A 19768-nucleotide genomic window follows, 5' to 3' on the forward strand; every position below is an offset into this window, starting at 1 on the left:
TTAACTCTGAAATTTGCCTTTGTCAGATCATAAACTTAAACCTGACCCTGGCCTTGACCTTAACACTGACCCTAACCCAGACTGTAAACCTAACTCTGACGCAAACCGTGATCCTGAACAGAATCATAACCCTAAAGCTAACCCTAATCCTGAACCTACACATAAAACAGAACCTAAACATAAAGCTGACCTTACCATAACCATGAACCTAACCCTGACCCTGACCCTACCGTGACACTAATCCTGTCCTAAACCTAACCCTGAACTGACATGACCTTGCCCACAAACAAAAAATTGAACCTGAACCTAAATCAGACCATCATCCTGAACCTGACACTAAACCTAACAGTCACCCTAACACTGACACTGACCCTGACTCTGACCATAACCCTAACCCTGACCCTACTGTGAGCATGACCCTAAACCTAACCATGAACCTAACCCTAACCCTGACCCCTACCCTAAGCCTCGCTAACCCTGACCCCAACGAGGTCTAAACCTAAACCTGACCCTAAGTCTTTCTTCTCCCTAATCCTAACACTAACCTGGTCTAAACCCAGCTATGTTCCCTCCAGTGGGGACAACAGCAGCACCCAGGCCTCCCAAGGGCTGGGGGAAGGCTGTATGGGGGTCACTGGATGGGCACTGCATTGAGTGGAGTGTGAGCCTTGAGCAGCTTGGGGACCAGCGGCTCAGGGAGCTCTGGTGGAGCAGAAAGTTTGTTAAGGAGCCCCAAGGCAGTGGTGACCTCACTTCCCTGACGACAGAGCCCAACAGAATTGGAACCCACGTATCCAGGCACCCCATAAAGGAAAAAACCCTCCTGCCCAGCTCATTTCTAGGCACATCCTAAAGGAAGCGACATGTTCTTCTGCTGTACTGAAGCCGAGAGGATGCAGGGAGAAGAGAGCTCGCCGCTTGACACGTCCCCTCCCTGGCAGGTCATATCAGGTTTCACCAACGCCTCAGGCCCTTTGGCTAATAAAATCAAAAGGTGACACCAGGGGGCTCAGAGTCAGAGAGTCCCACACCTTCTGATCCACTGGTGTAGCTCTAGGTCTCTTCGCAGACTCTCTCTCACTGTGTGTGTGTGTGTGTGTGTGTGTGTGTCTGTGTGTGTGTGTGTGTGCGCGCGCCTCTGAGTGTCTGTGTCTTTGTGTGTATAGAGGACCTGGCCATGCCATCATGGGTGGAGATGCCCCAAGCAGGATCAGGCTGATGAGGGGTTAGATGTCTGGTGGGCAAGTCATGTTCACACCCCAGTTTAAGGCTGGTTAAGTGGGATCGGGCGGAGGGTCTACACCCTTCTGCCCAGGGTTTATCCGGAGACCTTGAAGGAATGGGTCATGACCATGGAGCGGGGCTATACCGAACAGTAACCACTAACCCTGACCCTGACACTGACTGTGATCCTGCACCAAACCCTAAACCAAGCCCTGACCCTGATCCTGACCCTGACACTGACCGTGATCCTGACCTGAACCCTAAGCCTAAACCTAAGCATGACACTGACCCTGATGTGGACCCTGAACCTAAACCTAACTCTGACATTACCGTAAACATGACTCATACCTAACCATGACCCTGACCCTGACCCTAATCCTAACCCTGACCCTGACCGAACCCTGACCCTAACCATCACCCTGACTGTGACTGTGAGCCTCACCGTAACCTTAAACCTAGTGGTAACTCTAACCATGACCCTAATACGGACCCTGAACCTTCACCTCATTGTGACCCTGAACCGAACACTAACCCCTACCCTAAACCAAACACTAACCCTGACCTTATGCTGTCTAACCCTAACCTTAACCATAACCCTACTTCTAACTCTAACCCTAACCCCAATCCCAAACCCTACCGCGACAACCTAACTGTGACACTAAACCGAACATTGACCCTAAACCAAAGCCTGGCCCTAAACCTGAGCCTGGCCCTGAGCTTCACCTGACCCGGACCCTGACCCTAATCCAATCCATTACTCTAACACTGACTACTACATAACCCTGTCGTTGACACTAATGTGGACTTTAAACCAATACCTGATCCTGACCGTAAACCTGACACTGGCCCTAGACTTCACCCTGACCCTGACTCAGGCAAACACCAGAAACCTAACCCTGAACCTAAAAGTGACCCTGACCCTAACCATAACCCTGACACTGAATGTGAGCCTGACCCTAACTCTAACCCTAAACCTAACCCTCCCTGACACTAACACGGGCCCTGACCCGAAACCTAACGCTGAACCTAACCATAAAACTAACCCCTCACATTATCCCTGACACTGACCCTAACCCGGTCTAATCCTAACCCTCAACCTACCTCTACCCTAACCCTAACCACACTTTAACAATAATCCCGAACTTCTCCCTGACCATGATCATAACCTTAACTCTGAAATTTGCCTTTGTCAGATCATAAACTTAAACCTGACCCTGGCCTTGACCTTAACACTGACCCTAACCCAGACTGTAAACCTAACTCTGACGCAAACCGTGATCCTGAACAGAATCATAACCCTAAAGCTAACCCTAATCCTGAACCTACACATAAAACAGAACCTAAACATAAAGCTGACCTTACCATAACCATGAACCTAACCCTGACCCTGACCCTACCGTGACACTAATCCTGTCCTAAACCTAACCCTGAACTGACATGACCTTGCCCACAAACAAAAAATTGAACCTGAACCTAAATCAGACCATCATCCTGAACCTGACACTAAACCTAACAGTCACCCTAACACTGACACTGACCCTGACTCTGACCATAACCCTAACCCTGACCCTACTGTGAGCATGACCCTAAACCTAACCATGAACCTAACCCTAACCCTGACCCCTACCCTAAGCCTCGCTAACCCTGACCCCAACGAGGTCTAAACCTAAACCTGACCCTAAGTCTTTCTTCTCCCTAATCCTAACACTAACCTGGTCTAAACCCAGCTATGTTCCCTCCAGTGGGGACAACAGCAGCACCCAGGCCTCCCAAGGGCTGGGGGAAGGCTGTATGGGGGTCACTGGATGGGCACTGCATTGAGTGGAGTGTGAGCCTTGAGCAGCTTGGGGACCAGCGGCTCAGGGAGCTCTGGTGGAGCAGAAAGTTTGTTAAGGAGCCCCAAGGCAGTGGTGACCTCACTTCCCTGACGACAGAGCCCAACAGAATTGGAACCCACGTATCCAGGCACCCCATAAAGGAAAAAACCCTCCTGCCCAGCTCATTTCTAGGCACATCCTAAAGGAAGCGACATGTTCTTCTGCTGTACTGAAGCCGAGAGGATGCAGGGAGAAGAGAGCTCGCCGCTTGACACGTCCCCTCCCTGGCAGGTCATATCAGGTTTCACCAACGCCTCAGGCCCTTTGGCTAATAAAATCAAAAGGTGACACCAGGGGGCTCAGAGTCAGAGAGTCCCACACCTTCTGATCCACTGGTGTAGCTCTAGGTCTCTTCGCAGACTCTCTCTCACTGTGTGTGTGTGTGTGTGTGTGTGTGTGTCTGTGTGTGTGTGTGTGTGCGCGCGCCTCTGAGTGTCTGTGTCTTTGTGTGTATAGAGGACCTGGCCATGCCATCATGGGTGGAGATGCCCCAAGCAGGATCAGGCTGATGAGGGGTTAGATGTCTGGTGGGCAAGTCATGTTCACACCCCAGTTTAAGGCTGGTTAAGTGGGATCGGGCGGAGGGTCTACACCCTTCTGCCCAGGGTTTATCCGGAGACCTTGAAGGAATGGGTCATGACCATGGAGCGGGGCTATACCGAACAGTAACCACTAACCCTGACCCTGACACTGACTGTGATCCTGCACCAAACCCTAAACCAAGCCCTGACCCTGATCCTGACCCTGACACTGACCGTGATCCTGACCTGAACCCTAAGCCTAAACCTAAGCATGACACTGACCCTGATGTGGACCCTGAACCTAAACCTAACTCTGACATTACCGTAAACATGACTCATACCTAACCATGACCCTGACCCTGACCCTAATCCTAACCCTGACGCTGACCGAACCCTGACCCTAACCATCACCCTGACTGTGACTGTGAGCCTCACCGTAACCTTAAACCTAGTGGTAACTCTAACCATGACCCTAATACGGACCCTGAACCTTCACCTCATTGTGACCCTGAACCGAACACTAACCCCTACCCTAAACCAAACACTAACCCTGACCTTATGCTGTCTAACCCTAACCTTAACCATAACCCTACTTCTAACTCTAACCCTAACCCCAATCCCAAACCCTACCGCGACAACCTAACTGTGACACTAAACCGAACATTGACCCTAAACCAAAGCCTGGCCCTAAACCTGAGCCTGGCCCTGAGCTTCACCTGACCCGGACCCTGACCCTAATCCAATCCATTACTCTAACACTGACTACTACATAACCCTGTCGTTGACACTAATGTGGACTTTAAACCAATACCTGATCCTGACCGTAAACCTGACACTGGCCCTAGACTTCACCCTGACCCTGACTCAGGCAAACACCAGAAACCTAACCCTGAACCTAAAAGTGACCCTGACCCTAACCATAACCCTGACACTGAATGTGAGCCTGACCCTAACTCTAACCCTAAACCTAACCCTCCCTGACACTAACACGGGCCCTGACCCGAAACCTAACGCTGAACCTAACCATAAAACTAACCCCTAACATTATCCCTGACACTGACCCTAACCCGGTCTAATCCTAACCCTCAACCTACCTCTACCCTAACCCTAACCACACTTTAACAATAATCCCGAACTTCTCCCTGACCATGATCATAACCTTAACTCTGAAATTTGCCTTTGTCAGATCATAAACTTAAACCTGACCCTGGCCTTGACCTTAACACTGACCCTAACCCAGACTGTAAACCTAACTCTGACGCAAACCGTGATCCTGAACAGAATCATAACCCTAAAGCTAACCCTAATCCTGAACCTACACATAAAACAGAACCTAAACATAAAGCTGACCTTACCATAACCATGAACCTAACCCTGACCCTGACCCTACCGTGACACTAAACCTGTCCTAAACCTAACCCTGAACTGACATGACCTTGCCCACAAACAAAAAATTGAACCTGAACCTAAATCAGACCATCATCCTGAACCTGACACTAAACCTAACAGTCACCCTAACACTGACACTGACCCTGACTCTGACCATAACCCTAACCCTGACCCTACTGTGAGCATGACCCTAAACCTAACCATGAACCTAACCCTAACCCTGACCCCTACCCTAAGCCTCGCTAACCCTGACCCCAACGAGGTCTAAACCTAAACCTGACCCTAAGTCTTTCTTCTCCCTAATCCTAACACTAACCTGGTCTAAACCCAGCTATGTTCCCTCCAGTGGGGACAACAGCAGCACCCAGGCCTCCCAAGGGCTGGGGGAAAGCTGTATGGGGGTCACTGGATGGGCACTGCATTGAGTGGAGTGTGAGCCTTGAGCAGCTTGGGGACCAGCAGCTCAGGGAGCTCTGGTGGAGCAGAAAGTTTGTTAAGGAGCCCCAAGGCAGTGGTGACCTCACTTCCCTGACGACAGAGCCCAACAGAATTGGAACCCACGTATCCAGGCACCCCATAAAGGAAAAAACCCTCCTGCCCAGCTCATTTCTAGGCACATCCTAAAGGAAGCGACATGTTCTTCTGCTGTACTGAAGCCGAGAGGATGCAGGGAGAAGAGAGCTCGCCGCTTGACACGTCCCCTCCCTGGCAGGTCATATCAGGTTTCACCAACGCCTCAGGCCCTTTGGCTAATAAAATCAAAAGGTGACACCAGGGGGCTCAGAGTCAGAGAGTCCCACACCTTCTGATCCACTGGTGTAGCTCTAGGTCTCTTCGCAGTCTCTCTCTCACTGTGTGTGTGTGTGTGTGTGTGTGTGTGTGTGTGTGTGTGTGTGTGTGTGTGCGCGCCTCTGAGTGTCTGTGTCTTTGTGTGTATAGAGGACCTGGCCATGCCATCATGGGTGGAGATGCCCCAAGCAGGATCAGGCTGATGAGGGGTTAGATGTCTGGTGGGCAAGTCATGTTCACACCCCAGTTTAAGGCTGGTTAAGTGGGATCGGGCGGAGGGTCTACACCCTTCTGCCCAGGGTTTATCCGGAGACCTTGAAGGAATGGGTCATGACCATGGAGCGGGGCTATACCGAACAGTAACCACTAACCCTGACCCTGACACTGACTGTGATCCTGCACCAAACCCTAAACCAAGCCCTGACCCTGATCCTGACCCTGACACTGACCGTGATCCTGACCTGAACCCTAAGCCTAAACCTAAGCGTGACACTGACCCTGATGTGGACCCTGAACCTAAACCTAACTCTGACATTACCGTAAACATGACTCATACCTAACCATGACCCTGACCCTGACCCTAATCCTAACCCTGACGCTGACCGAACCCTGACCCTAACCATCACCCTGACTGTGACTGTGAGCCTCACCGTAACCTTAAACCTAGTGGTAACTCTAACCATGACCCTAATACGGACCCTGAACCTTCACCTCATTGTGACCCTGAACCGAACACTAACCCCTACCCTAAACCAAACACTAACCCTGACCTTATGCTGTCTAACCCTAACCTTAACCATAACCCTACTTCTAACTCTAACCCTAACCCCAATCCCAAACCCTACCGCGACAACCTAACTGTGACACTAAACCGAACATTGACCCTAAACCAAAGCCTGGCCCTAAACCTGAGCCTGGCCCTGAGCTTCACCTGACCCGGACCCTGACCCTAATCCAATCCATTACTCTAACACTGACTACTACATAACCCTGTCGTTGACACTAATGTGGACTTTAAACCAATACCTGATCCTGACCGTAAACCTGACACTGGCCCTAGACTTCACCCTGACCCTGACTCAGGCAAACACCAGAAACCTAACCCTGAACCTAAAAGTGACCCTGACCCTAACCATAACCCTGACACTGAATGTGAGCCTGACCCTAACTCTAACCCTAAACCTAACCCTCCCTGACACTAACACGGGCCCTGACCCGAAACCTAACGCTGAACCTAACCATAAAACTAACCCCTCACATTATCCCTGACACTGACCCTAACCCGGTCTAATCCTAACCCTCAACCTACCTCTACCCTAACCCTAACCACACTTTAACAATAATCCCGAACTTCTCCCTGACCATGATCATAACCTTAACTCTGAAATTTGCCTTTGTCAGATCATAAACTTAAACCTGACCCTGGCCTTGACCTTAACACTGACCCTAACCCAGACTGTAAACCTAACTCTGACGCAAACCGTGATCCTGAACAGAATCATAACCCTAAAGCTAACCCTAATCCTGAACCTACACATAAAACAGAACCTAAACATAAAGCTGACCTTACCATAACCATGAACCTAACCCTGACCCTGACCCTACCGTGACACTAAACCTGTCCTAAACCTAACCCTGAACTGACATGACCTTGCCCACAAACAAAAAATTGAACCTGAACCTAAATCAGACCATCATCCTGAACCTGACACTAAACCTAACAGTCACCCTAACACTGACACTGACCCTGACTCTGACCATAACCCTAACCCTGACCCTACTGTGAGCATGACCCTAAACCTAACCATGAACCTAACCCTAACCCTGACCCCTACCCTAAGCCTCGCTAACCCTGACCCCAACGAGGTCTAAACCTAAACCTGACCCTAAGTCTTTCTTCTCCCTAATCCTAACACTAACCTGGTCTAAACCCAGCTATGTTCCCTCCAGTGGGGACAACAGCAGCACCCAGGCCTCCCAAGGGCTGGGGGAAGGCTGTATGGGGGTCACTGGATGGGCACTGCATTGAGTGGAGTGTGAGCCTTGAGCAGCTTGGGGACCAGCGGCTCAGGGAGCTCTGGTGGAGCAGAAAGTTTGTTAAGGAGCCCCAAGGCAGTGGTGACCTCACTTCCCTGACAACAGAGCCCAACAGAATTGGAACCCACGTATCCAGGCACCCCATAAAGGAAAAAACCCTCCTGCCCAGCTCATTTCTAGGCACATCCTAAAGGAAGCGACATGTTCTTCTGCTGTACTGAAGCCGAGAGGATGCAGGGAGAAGAGAGCTCGCCGCTTGACACGTCCCCTCCCTGGCAGGTCATATCAGGTTTCACCAACGCCTCAGGCCCTTTGGCTAATAAAATCAAAAGGTGACACCAGGGGGCTCAGAGTCAGAGAGTCCCACACCTTCTGATCCACTGGTGTAGCTCGAGGTCTCTTCGCAGTCTCTCTATCACTGTGTGTGTGTGTGTGTGTGTGTGTGTGTGTGTGTGTGCGCGCGCCTCTGAGTGTCTGTGTCTTTGTGTGTATAGAGGACCAGGCCATGCCATCATGGGTGGAGATGCCCCAAGCAGGATCAGGCTGATGAGGGGTTAGATGTCTGGTGGGCAAGTCATGTTCACACCCCAGTTTAAGGCTGGTTAAGTGGGATCGGGCGGAGGGTCTACACCCTTCTGCCCAGGGTTTATCCGGAGACCTTGAAGGAATGGGTCATGACCATGGAGCGGGGCTATACCGAACAGTAACCACTAACCCTGACCCTGACACTGACTGTGATCCTGCACCAAACCCTAAACCAAGCCCTGACCCTGATCCTGACCCTGACACTGACCGTGATCCTGACCTGAACCCTAAGCCTAAACCTAAGCATGACACTGACCCTGATGTGGACCCTGAACCTAAACCTAACTCTGACATTACCGTAAACATGACTCATACCTAACCATGACCCTGACCCTGACCCTAATCCTAACCCTGACGCTGACCGAACCCTGACCCTAACCATCACCCTGACTGTGACTGTGAGCCTCACCGTAACCTTAAACCTAGTGGTAACTCTAACCATGACCCTAATACGGACCCTGAACCTTCACCTCATTGTGACCCTGAACCGAACACTAACCCCTACCCTAAACCAAACACTAACCCTGACCTTATGCTGTCTAACCCTAACCTTAACCATAACCCTACTTCTAACTCTAACCCTAACCCCAATCCCAAACCCTACCGCGACAACCTAACTGTGACACTAAACCGAACATTGACCCTAAACCAAAGCCTGGCCCTAAACCTGAGCCTGGCCCTGAGCTTCACCTGACCCGGACCCTGACCCTAATCCAATCCATTACTCTAACACTGACTACTACATAACCCTGTCGTTGACACTAATGTGGACTTTAAACCAATACCTGATCCTGACCGTAAACCTGACACTGGCCCTAGACTTCACCCTGACCCTGACTCAGGCAAACACCAGAAACCTAACCCTGAACCTAAAAGTGACCCTGACCCTAACCATAACCCTGACACTGAATGTGAGCCTGACCCTAACTCTAACCCTAAACCTAACCCTCCCTGACACTAACACGGGCCCTGACCCGAAACCTAACGCTGAACCTAACCATAAAACTAACCCCTAACATTATCCCTGACACTGACCCTAACCCGGTCTAATCCTAACCCTCAACCTACCTCTACCCTAACCCTAACCACACTTTAACAATAATCCCGAACTTCTCCCTGACCATGATCATAACCTTAACTCTGAAATTTGCCTTTGTCAGATCATAAACTTAAACCTGACCCTGGCCTTGACCTTAACACTGACCCTAACCCAGACTGTAAACCTAACTCTGACGCAAACCGTGATCCTGAACAGAATCATAACCCTAAAGCTAACCCTAATCCTGAACCTACACATAAAACAGAACCTAAACATAAAGCTGACCTTACCATAACCATGAACCTAACCCTGACCCTGACCCTACCGTGACACTAATCCTGTCCTAAACCTAACCCTGAACTGACATGACCTTGCCCACAAACAAAAAATTGAACCTGAACCTAAATCAGACCATCATCCTGAACCTGACACTAAACCTAACAGTCACCCTAACACTGACACTGACCCTGACTCTGACCATAACCCTAACCCTGACCCTACTGTGAGCATGACCCTAAACCTAACCATGAACCTAACCCTAACCCTGACCCCTACCCTAAGCCTCGCTAACCCTGACCCCAACGAGGTCTAAACCTAAACCTGACCCTAAGTCTTTCTTCTCCCTAATCCTAACACTAACCTGGTCTAAACCCAGCTATGTTCCCTCCAGTGGGGACAACAGCAGCACCCAGGCCTCCCAAGGGCTGGGGGAAGGCTGTATGGGGGTCACTGGATGGGCACTGCATTGAGTGGAGTGTGAGCCTTGAGCAGCTTGGGGACCAGCGGCTCAGGGAGCTCTGGTGGAGCGGAAAGTTTGTTAAGGAGCCCCAAAGCAGTGGTGACCTCACTTCCCTGACGACAGAGCCCAACAGAATTGGAACCCACGTATCCAGGCACCCCATAAAGGAAAAAACCCTCCTGCCCAGCTCATTTCTAGGCACATCCTAAAGGAAGCGACATGTTCTTCTGCTGTACTGAAGCCGAGAGGATGCAGGGAGAAGAGAGCTCGCCGCTTGACACGTCCCCTTCCTGGCAGGTCATATCAGGTTTCACCAACGCCTCAGGCCCTTTGGCTAATAAAATCAAAAGGTGACACCAGGGGGCTCAGAGTCAGAGAGTCCCACACCTTCTGATCCACTGGTGTAGCTCGAGGTCTCTTCGCAGTCTCTCTCTCACTGTGTGTGTGTGTGTGTGTGTGTGTGTGTGTGTGTGTGTGCGCGCGCCTCTGAGTGTCTGTGTCTTTGTGTGTATAGAGGACCTGGCCATGCCATCATGGGTGGAGATGCCCCAAGCAGGATCAGGCTGATGAGGGGTTAGATGTCTGGTGGGCAAGTCATGTTCACACCCCAGTTTAAGGCTGGTTAAGTGGGATCGGGCGGAGGGTCTACACCCTTCTGCCCAGGGTTTATCCGGAGACCTTGAAGGAATGGGTCATGACCATGGAGCGGGGCTATACCGAACAGTAACCACTAACCCTGACCCTGACACTGACTGTGATCCTGCACCAAACCCTAAACCAAGCCCTGACCCTGATCCTGACCCTGACACTGACCGTGATCCTGACCTGAACCCTAAGCCTAAACCTAAGCATGACACTGACCCTGATGTGGACCCTGAACCTAAACCTAACTCTGACATTACCGTAAACATGACTCATACCTAACCATGACCCTGACCCTGACCCTAATCCTAACCCTGACGCTGACCGAACCCTGACCCTAACCATCACCCTGACTGTGACTGTGAGCCTCACCGTAACCTTAAACCTAGTGGTAACTCTAACCATGACCCTAATACGGACCCTGAACCTTCACCTCATTGTGACCCTGAACCGAACACTAACCCCTACCCTAAACCAAACACTAACCCTGACCTTATGCTGTCTAACCCTAACCTTAACCATAACCCTACTTCTAACTCTAACCCTAACCCCAATCCCAAACCCTACCGCGACAACCTAACTGTGACACTAAACCGAACATTGACCCTAAACCAAAGCCTGGCCCTAAACCTGAGCCTGGCCCTGAGCTTCACCTGACCCGGACCCTGACCCTAATCCAATCCATTACTCTAACACTGACTACTACATAACCCTGTCGTTGACACTAATGTGGACTTTAAACCAATACCTGATCCTGACCGTAAACCTGACACTGGCCCTAGACTTCACCCTGACCCTGACTCAGGCAAACACCAGAAACCTAACCCTGAACCTAAAAGTGACCCTGACCCTAACCATAACCCTGACACTGAATGTGAGCCTGACCCTAACTCTAACCCTAAACCTAACCCTCCCTGACACTAACACGGGCCCTGACCCGAAACCTAACGCTGAACCTAACCATAAAACTAACCCCTAACATTATCCCTGACACTGACCCTAACCCGGTCTAATCCTAACCCTCAACCTACCTCTACCCTAACCCTAACCACACTTTAACAATAATCCCGAACTTCTCCCTGACCATGATCATAACCTTAACTCTGAAATTTGCCTTTGTCAGATCATAAACTTAAACCTGACCCTGGCCTTGACCTTAACACTGACCCTAACCCAGACTGTAAACCTAACTCTGACGCAAACCGTGATCCTGAACAGAATCATAACCCTAAAGCTAACCCTAATCCTGAACCTACACATAAAACAGAACCTAAACATAAAGCTGACCTTACCATAACCATGAACCTAACCCTGACCCTGACCCTACCGTGACACTAATCCTGTCCTAAACCTAACCCTGAACTGACATGACCTTGCCCACAAACAAAAAATTGAACCTGAACCTAAATCAGACCATCATCCTGAACCTGACACTAAACCTAACAGTCACCCTAACACTGACACTGACCCTGACTCTGACCATAACCCTAACCCTGACCCTACTGTGAGCATGACCCTAAACCTAACCATGAACCTAACCCTAACCCTGACCCCTACCCTAAGCCTCGCTAACCCTGACCCCAACGAGGTCTAAACCTAAACCTGACCCTAAGTCTTTCTTCTCCCTAATCCTAACACTAACCTGGTCTAAACCCAGCTATGTTCCCTCCAGTGGGGACAACAGCAGCACCCAGGCCTCCCAAGGGCTGGGGGAAGGCTGTATGGGGGTCACTGGATGGGCACTGCATTGAGTGGAGTGTGAGCCTTGAGCAGCTTGGGGACCAGCGGCTCAGGGAGCTCTGGTGGAGCAGAAAGTTTGTTAAGGAGCCCCAAGGCAGTGGTGACCTCACTTCCCTGACGACAGAGCCCAACAGAATTGGAACCCACGTATCCAGGCACCCCATAAAGGAAAAAACCCTCCTGCCCAGCTCATTTCTAGGCACATCCTAAAGGAAGCGACATGTTCTTCTGCTGTACTGAAGCCGAGAGGATGCAGGGAGAAGAGAGCTCGCCGCTTGACACGTCCCCTTCCTGGCAGGTCATATCAGGTTTCACCAACGCCTCAGGCCCTTTGGCTAATAAAATCAAAAGGTGACACCAGGGGGCTCAGAGTCAGAGAGTCCCACACCTTCTGATCCACTGGTGTAGCTCGAGGTCTCTTCGCAGTCTCTCTCTCACTGTGTGTGTGTGTGTGTGTGTGTGTGTGTGTGTGTGTGTGTGTGCGTGCGCCTCTGAGTGTCTGTGTCTTTGTGTGTATAGAGGACCTGGCCATGCCATCCTGGGTGGAGATGCCCCAAGCAGGATCAGGCTGATGAGGGGTTAGATGTCTGGTGGGCAAGTCATGTTCACACCCCAGTTTAAGGCTGGTTAAGTGGGATCGGGCGGAGGGTCTACACCCTTCTGCCCAGGGTTTATCCGGAGACCTTGAAGGAATGGGTCATGACCATGGAGCGGGGCTATACCGAACAGTAACCACTAACCCTGACCCTGACACTGACTGTGATCCTGCACCAAACCCTAAACCAAGCCCTGACCCTGATCCTGACCCTGACACTGACCGTGATCCTGACCTGAACCCTAAGCCTAAACCTAAGCATGACACTGACCCTGATGTGGACCCTGAACCTAAACCTAACTCTGACATTACCGTAAACATGACTCATACCTAACCATGACCCTGACCCTGACCCTAATCCTATCCCTGACGCTGACCGAACCCTGACCCTAACCATCACCCTGACTGTGACTGTGAGCCTCACCGTAACCTTAAACCTAGTGGTAACTCTAACCATGACCCTAATACGGACCCTGAACCTTCACCTCATTGTGACCCTGAACCGAACACTAACCCCTACCCTAAACCAAACACTAACCCTGACCTTATGCTGTCTAACCCTAACCTTAACCATAACCCTACTTCTAACTCTAACCCTAACCCCAATCCCAAACCCTACCGCGACAACCTAACTGTGACACTAAACCGAACATTGACCCTAAACCAAAGCCTGGCCCTAAACCTGAGCCTGGCCCTGAGCTTCACCTGACCCGGACCCTGACCCTAATCCAATCCATTACTCTAACACTGACTACTACATAACCCTGTCGTTGACACTAATGTGGACTTTAAACCAATACCTGATCCTGACCGTAAACCTGACACTGGCCCTAGACTTCACCCTGACCCTGACTCAGGCAAACACCAGAAACCTAACCCTGAACCTAAAAGTGACCCTGACCCTAACCATAACCCTGACACTGAATGTGAGCCTGACCCTAACTCTAACCCTAAACCTAACCCTCCCTGACACTAACACGGGCCCTGACCCGAAACCTAACGCTGAACCTAACCATAAAACTAACCCCTAACATTATCCCTGACACTGACCCTAACCCGGTCTAATCCTAACCCTCAACCTACCTCTACCCTAACCCTAACCACACTTTAACAATAATCCCGAACTTCTCCCTGACCATGATCATAACCTTAACTCTGAAATTTGCCTTTGTCAGATCATAAACTTAAACCTGACCCTGGCCTTGACCTTAACACTGACCCTAACCCAGACTGTAAACCTAACTCTGACGCAAACCGTGATCCTGAACAGAATCATAACCCTAAAGCTAACCCTAATCCTGAACCTACACATAAAACAGAACCTAAACATAAAGCTGACCTTACCATAACCATGAACCTAACCCTGACCCTGACCCTACCGTGACACTAATCCTGTCCTAAACCTAACCCTGAACTGACATGACCTTGCCCACAAACAAAAAATTGAACCTGAACCTAAATCAGACCATCATCCTGAACCTGACACTAAACCTAACAGTCACCCTAACACTGACACTGACCCTGACTCTGACCATAACCCTAACCCTGACCCTACTGTGAGCATGACCCTAAACCTAACCATGAACCTAACCCTAACCCTGACCCCTACCCTAAGCCTCGCTAACCCTGACCCCAACGAGGTCTAAACCTAAACCTGACCCTAAGTCTTTCTTCTCCCTAATCCTAACACTAACCTGGTCTAAACCCAGCTATGTTCCCTCCAGTGGGGACAACAGCAGCACCCAGGCCTCCCAAGGGCTGGGGGAAGGCTGTATGGGGGTCACTGGATGGGCACTGCATTGAGTGGAGTGTGAGCCTTGAGCAGCTTGGGGACCAGCGGCTCAGGGAGCTCTGGTGGAGCAGAAAGTTTGTTAAGGAGCCCCAAGGCAGTGGTGACCTCACTTCCCTGACGACAGAGCCCAACAGAATTGGAACCCACGTATCCAGGCACCCCATAAAGGAAAAAACCCTCCTGCCCAGCTCATTTCTAGGCACATCCTAAAGGAAGCGACATGTTCTTCTGCTGTACTGAAGCCGAGAGGATGCAGGGAGAAGAGAGCTCGCCGCTTGACACGTCCCCTTCCTGGCAGGTCATATCAGGTTTCACCAACGCCTCAGGCCCTTTGGCTAATAAAATCAAAAGGTGACACCAGGGGGCTCAGAGTCAGAGAGTCCCACACCTTCTGATCCACTGGTGTAGCTCGAGGTCTCTTCGCAGTCTCTCTCTCACTGTGTGTGTGTGTGTGTGTGTGTGTGTGTGCGTGCGCCTCTGAGTGTCTGTGTCTTTGTGTGTATAGAGGACCTGGCCATGCCATCCTGGGTGGAGATGCCCCAAGCAGGATCAGGCTGATGAGGGGTTAGATGTCTGGTGGGCAAGTCATGTTCACACCCCAGTTTAAGGCTGGTTAAGTGGGATCGGGCGGAGGGTCTACACCCTTCTGCCCAGGGTTTATCCGGAGACCTTGAAGGAATGGGTCATGACCATGGAGCGGGGCTATACCGAACAGTAACCACTAACCCTGACCCTGACACTGACTGTGATCCTGCACCAAACCCTAAACCAAGCCCTGACCCTGATCCTGACCCTGACACTGACCGTGATCCTGACCTGAACCCTAAGCCTAAACCTAAGCATGACACTGACCCTGATGTGGACCCTGAACCTAAACCTAACTCTGACATTACCGTAAACATGACTCATACCTAACCATGACCCTGACCCTGACCCTAATCCTATCCCTGACGCTGACCGAACCCTGACCCTAACCATCACCCTGACTGTGACTGTGAGCCTCACCGTAACCTTAAACCTAGTGGTAACTCTAACCATGACCCTAATACGGACCCTGAACCTTCACCTCATTGTGACCCTGAACCGAACACTAACCCCTACCCTAAACCAAACACTAACCCTGACCTTATGCTGTCTAACCCTAACCTTAACCATAACCCTACTTCTAACTCTAACCCTAACCCCAATCCCAAACCCTACCGCGACAACCTAACTGTGACACTAAACCGAACATTGACCCTAAACCAAAGCCTGGCCCTAAACCTGAGCCTGGCCCTGAGCTTCACCTGACCCGGACCCTGACCCTAATCCAATCCATTACTCTAACACTGACTACTACATAACCCTGTCGTTGACACTAATGTGGACTTTAAACCAATACCTGATCCTGACCGTAAACCTGACACTGGCCCTAGACTTCACCCTGACCCTGACTCAGGCAAACACCAGAAACCTAACCCTGAACCTAAAAGTGACCCTGACCCTAACCATAACCCTGACACTGAATGTGAGCCTGACCCTAACTCTAACCCTAAACCTAACCCTCCCTGACACTAACACGGGCCCTGACCCGAAACCTAACGCTGAACCTAACCATAAAACTAACCCCTCACATTATCCCTGACACTGACCCTAACCCGGTCTAATCCTAACCCTCAACCTACCTCTACCCTAACCCTAACCACACTTTAACAATAATCCCGAACTTCTCCCTGACCATGATCATAACCTTAACTCTGAAATTTGCCTTTGTCAGATCATAAACTTAAACCTGACCCTGGCCTTGACCTTAACACTGACCCTAACCCAGACTGTAAACCTAACTCTGACGCAAACCGTGATCCTGAACAGAATCATAACCCTAAAGCTAACCCTAATCCTGAACCTACACATAAAACAGAACCTAAACGTAAAGCTGACCTTACCGTAACCATGAACCTAACCCTGACCCTGACCCTACCGTGACACTAAACCTGTCCTAAACCTAACCCTGAACTGACATGACCTTGCCCACAAACAAAAAATTGAACCTGAACCTAAATCAGACCATCATCCTGAACCTGACACTAAACCTAACAGTCACCCTAACACTGACACTGACCCTGACTCTGACCATAACCCTAACCCTGACCCTACTGTGAGCATGACCCTAAACCTAACCATGAACCTAACCCTAACCCTGACCCCTACCCTAAGCCTCGCTAACCCTGACCCCAACGAGGTCTAAACCTAAACCTGACCCTAAGTCTTTCTTCTCCCTAATCCTAACACTAACCTGGTCTAAACCCAGCTATGTTCCCTCCAGTGGGGACAACAGCAGCACCCAGGCCTCCCAAGGGCTGGGGGAAGGCTGTATGGGGGTCACTGGATGGGCACTGCATTGAGTGGAGTGTGAGCCTTGAGCAGCTTGGGGACCAGCGGCTCAGGGAGCTCTGGTGGAGCAGAAAGTTTGTTAAGGAGCCCCAAGGCAGTGGTGACCTCACTTCCCTGACGACAGAGCCCAACAGAATTGGAACCCACGTATCCAGGCACCCCATAAAGGAAAAAACCCTCCTGCCCAGCTCATTTCTAGGCACATCCTAAAGGAAGCGACATGTTCTTCTGCTGTACTGAAGCCGAGAGGATGCAGGGAGAAGAGAGCTCGCCGCTTGACACGTCCCCTTCCTGGCAGGTCATATCAGGTTTCACCAACGCCTCAGGCCCTTTGGCTAATAAAATCAAAAGGTGACACCAGGGGGCTCAGAGTCAGAGAGTCCCACACCTTCTGATCCACTGGTGTAGCTCTAGGTCTCTTCGCAGTCTCTCTCTCACTGTGTGTGTGTGTGTGTGTGTGTGTGTGTGTGTGTGTGTGTGCGCCTCTGAGTGTCTGTGTCTTTGTGTGTATAGAGGACCTGGCCATGCCATCATGGGTGGAGATGCCCCAAGCAGGATCAGGCTGATGAGGGGTTAGATGTCTGGTGGGCAAGTCATGTTCACACCCCAGTTTAAGGCTGGTTAAGTGGGATCGGGCGGAGGGTCTACACCCTTCTGCCCAGGGTTTATCCGGAGACCTTGAAGGAATGGGTCATGACCATGGAGCGGGGCTATACCGAACAGTAACCACTAACCCTGACCCTGACACTGACTGTGATCCTGCACCAAACCCTAAACCAAGCCCTGACCCTGATCCTGACCCTGACACTGACCGTGATCCTGACCTGAACCCTAAGCCTAAACCTAAGCATGACACTGACCCTGATGTGGACCCTGAACCTAAACCTAACTCTGACATTACCGTAAACATGACTCATACCTAACCATGACCCTGACCCTGACCCTAATCCTAACCCTGACGCTGACCGAACCCTGACCCTAACCATCACCCTGACTGTGACTGTGAGCCTCACCGTAACCTTAAACCTAGTGGTAACTCTAACCATGACCCTAATACGGACCCTGAACCTTCACCTCATTGTGACCCTGAACCGAACACTAACCCCTACCCTAAACCAAACACTAACCCTGACCTTATGCTGTCTAACCCTAACCTTAACCATAACCCTACTTCTAACTCTAACCCTAACCCCAATCCCAAACCCTACCACGACAACCTAACTGTGACACTAAACCGAACATTGACCCTAAACCAAAGCCTGGCCCTAAACCTGAGCCTGGCCCTGAGCTTCACCTGACCCGGACCCTGACCCTAATCCAATCCATTACTCTAACACTGACTACTACATAACCCTGTCGTTGACACTAATGTGGACTTTAAACCAATACCTGATCCTGACCGTAAACCTGACACTGGCCCTAGACTTCACCCTGACCCTGACTCAGGCAAACACCAGAAACCTAACCCTGAACCTAAAAGTGACCCTGACCCTAACCATAACCCTGACACTGAATGTGAGCCTGACCCTAACTCTAACCCTAAACCTAACCCTCCCTGACACTAACACGGGCCCTGACCCGAAACCTAACGCTGAACCTAACCATAAAACTAACCCCTAACATTATCCCTGACACTGACCCTAACCCGGTCTAATCCTAACCCTCAACCTACCTCTACCCTAACCCTAACCACACTTTAACAATAATCCCGAACTTCTCCCTGACCATGATCATAACCTTAACTCTGAAATTTGCCTTTGTCAGATCATAAACTTAAACCTGACCCTGGCCTTGACCTTAACACTGACCCTAACCCAGACTGTAAACCTAACTCTGACGCAAACCGTGATCCTGAACAGAATCATAACCCTAAAGCTAACCCTAATCCTGAACCTACACATAAAACAGAACCTAAACATAAAGCTGACCTTACCATAACCATGAACCTAACCCTGACCCTGACCCTACCGTGACACTAAACCTGTCCTAAACCTAACCCTGAACTGACATGACCTTGCCCACAAACAAAAAATTGAACCTGAACCTAAATCAGACCATCATCCTGAACCTGACACTAAACCTAACAGTCACCCTAACACTGACACTGACCCTGACTCTGACCATAACCCTAACCCTGACCCTACTGTGAGCATGACCCTAAACCTAACCATGAACCTAACCCTAACCCTGACCCCTACCCTAAGCCTCGCTAACCCTGACCCCAACGAGGTCTAAACCTAAACCTGACCCTAAGTCTTTCTTCTCCCTAATCCTAACACTAACCTGGTCTAAACCCAGCTATGTTCCCTCCAGTGGGGACAACAGCAGCACCCAGGCCTCCCAAGGGCTGGGGGAAGGCTGTATGGGGGTCACTGGATGGGCACTGCATTGAGTGGAGTGTGAGCCTTGAGCAGCTTGGGGACCAG

General features: G+C 50.6%; 1 long non-coding RNA gene across 1 annotated transcript in view; it reads left to right on the top strand.

Moving 5' to 3' along the window:
- The window catches only part of LOC309862322, a 477958-nt gene that overhangs the window by 288154 nt on the left and 170036 nt on the right, over positions 1-19768 (top strand). The window lies entirely within an intron of this gene.

This window comes from Mustela nivalis, assembly GCF_964662115.1.
Source record: "Mustela nivalis genome assembly, chromosome: 3".
NCBI classification, from domain to species: domain Eukaryota; kingdom Metazoa; phylum Chordata; class Mammalia; order Carnivora; family Mustelidae; genus Mustela; species Mustela nivalis.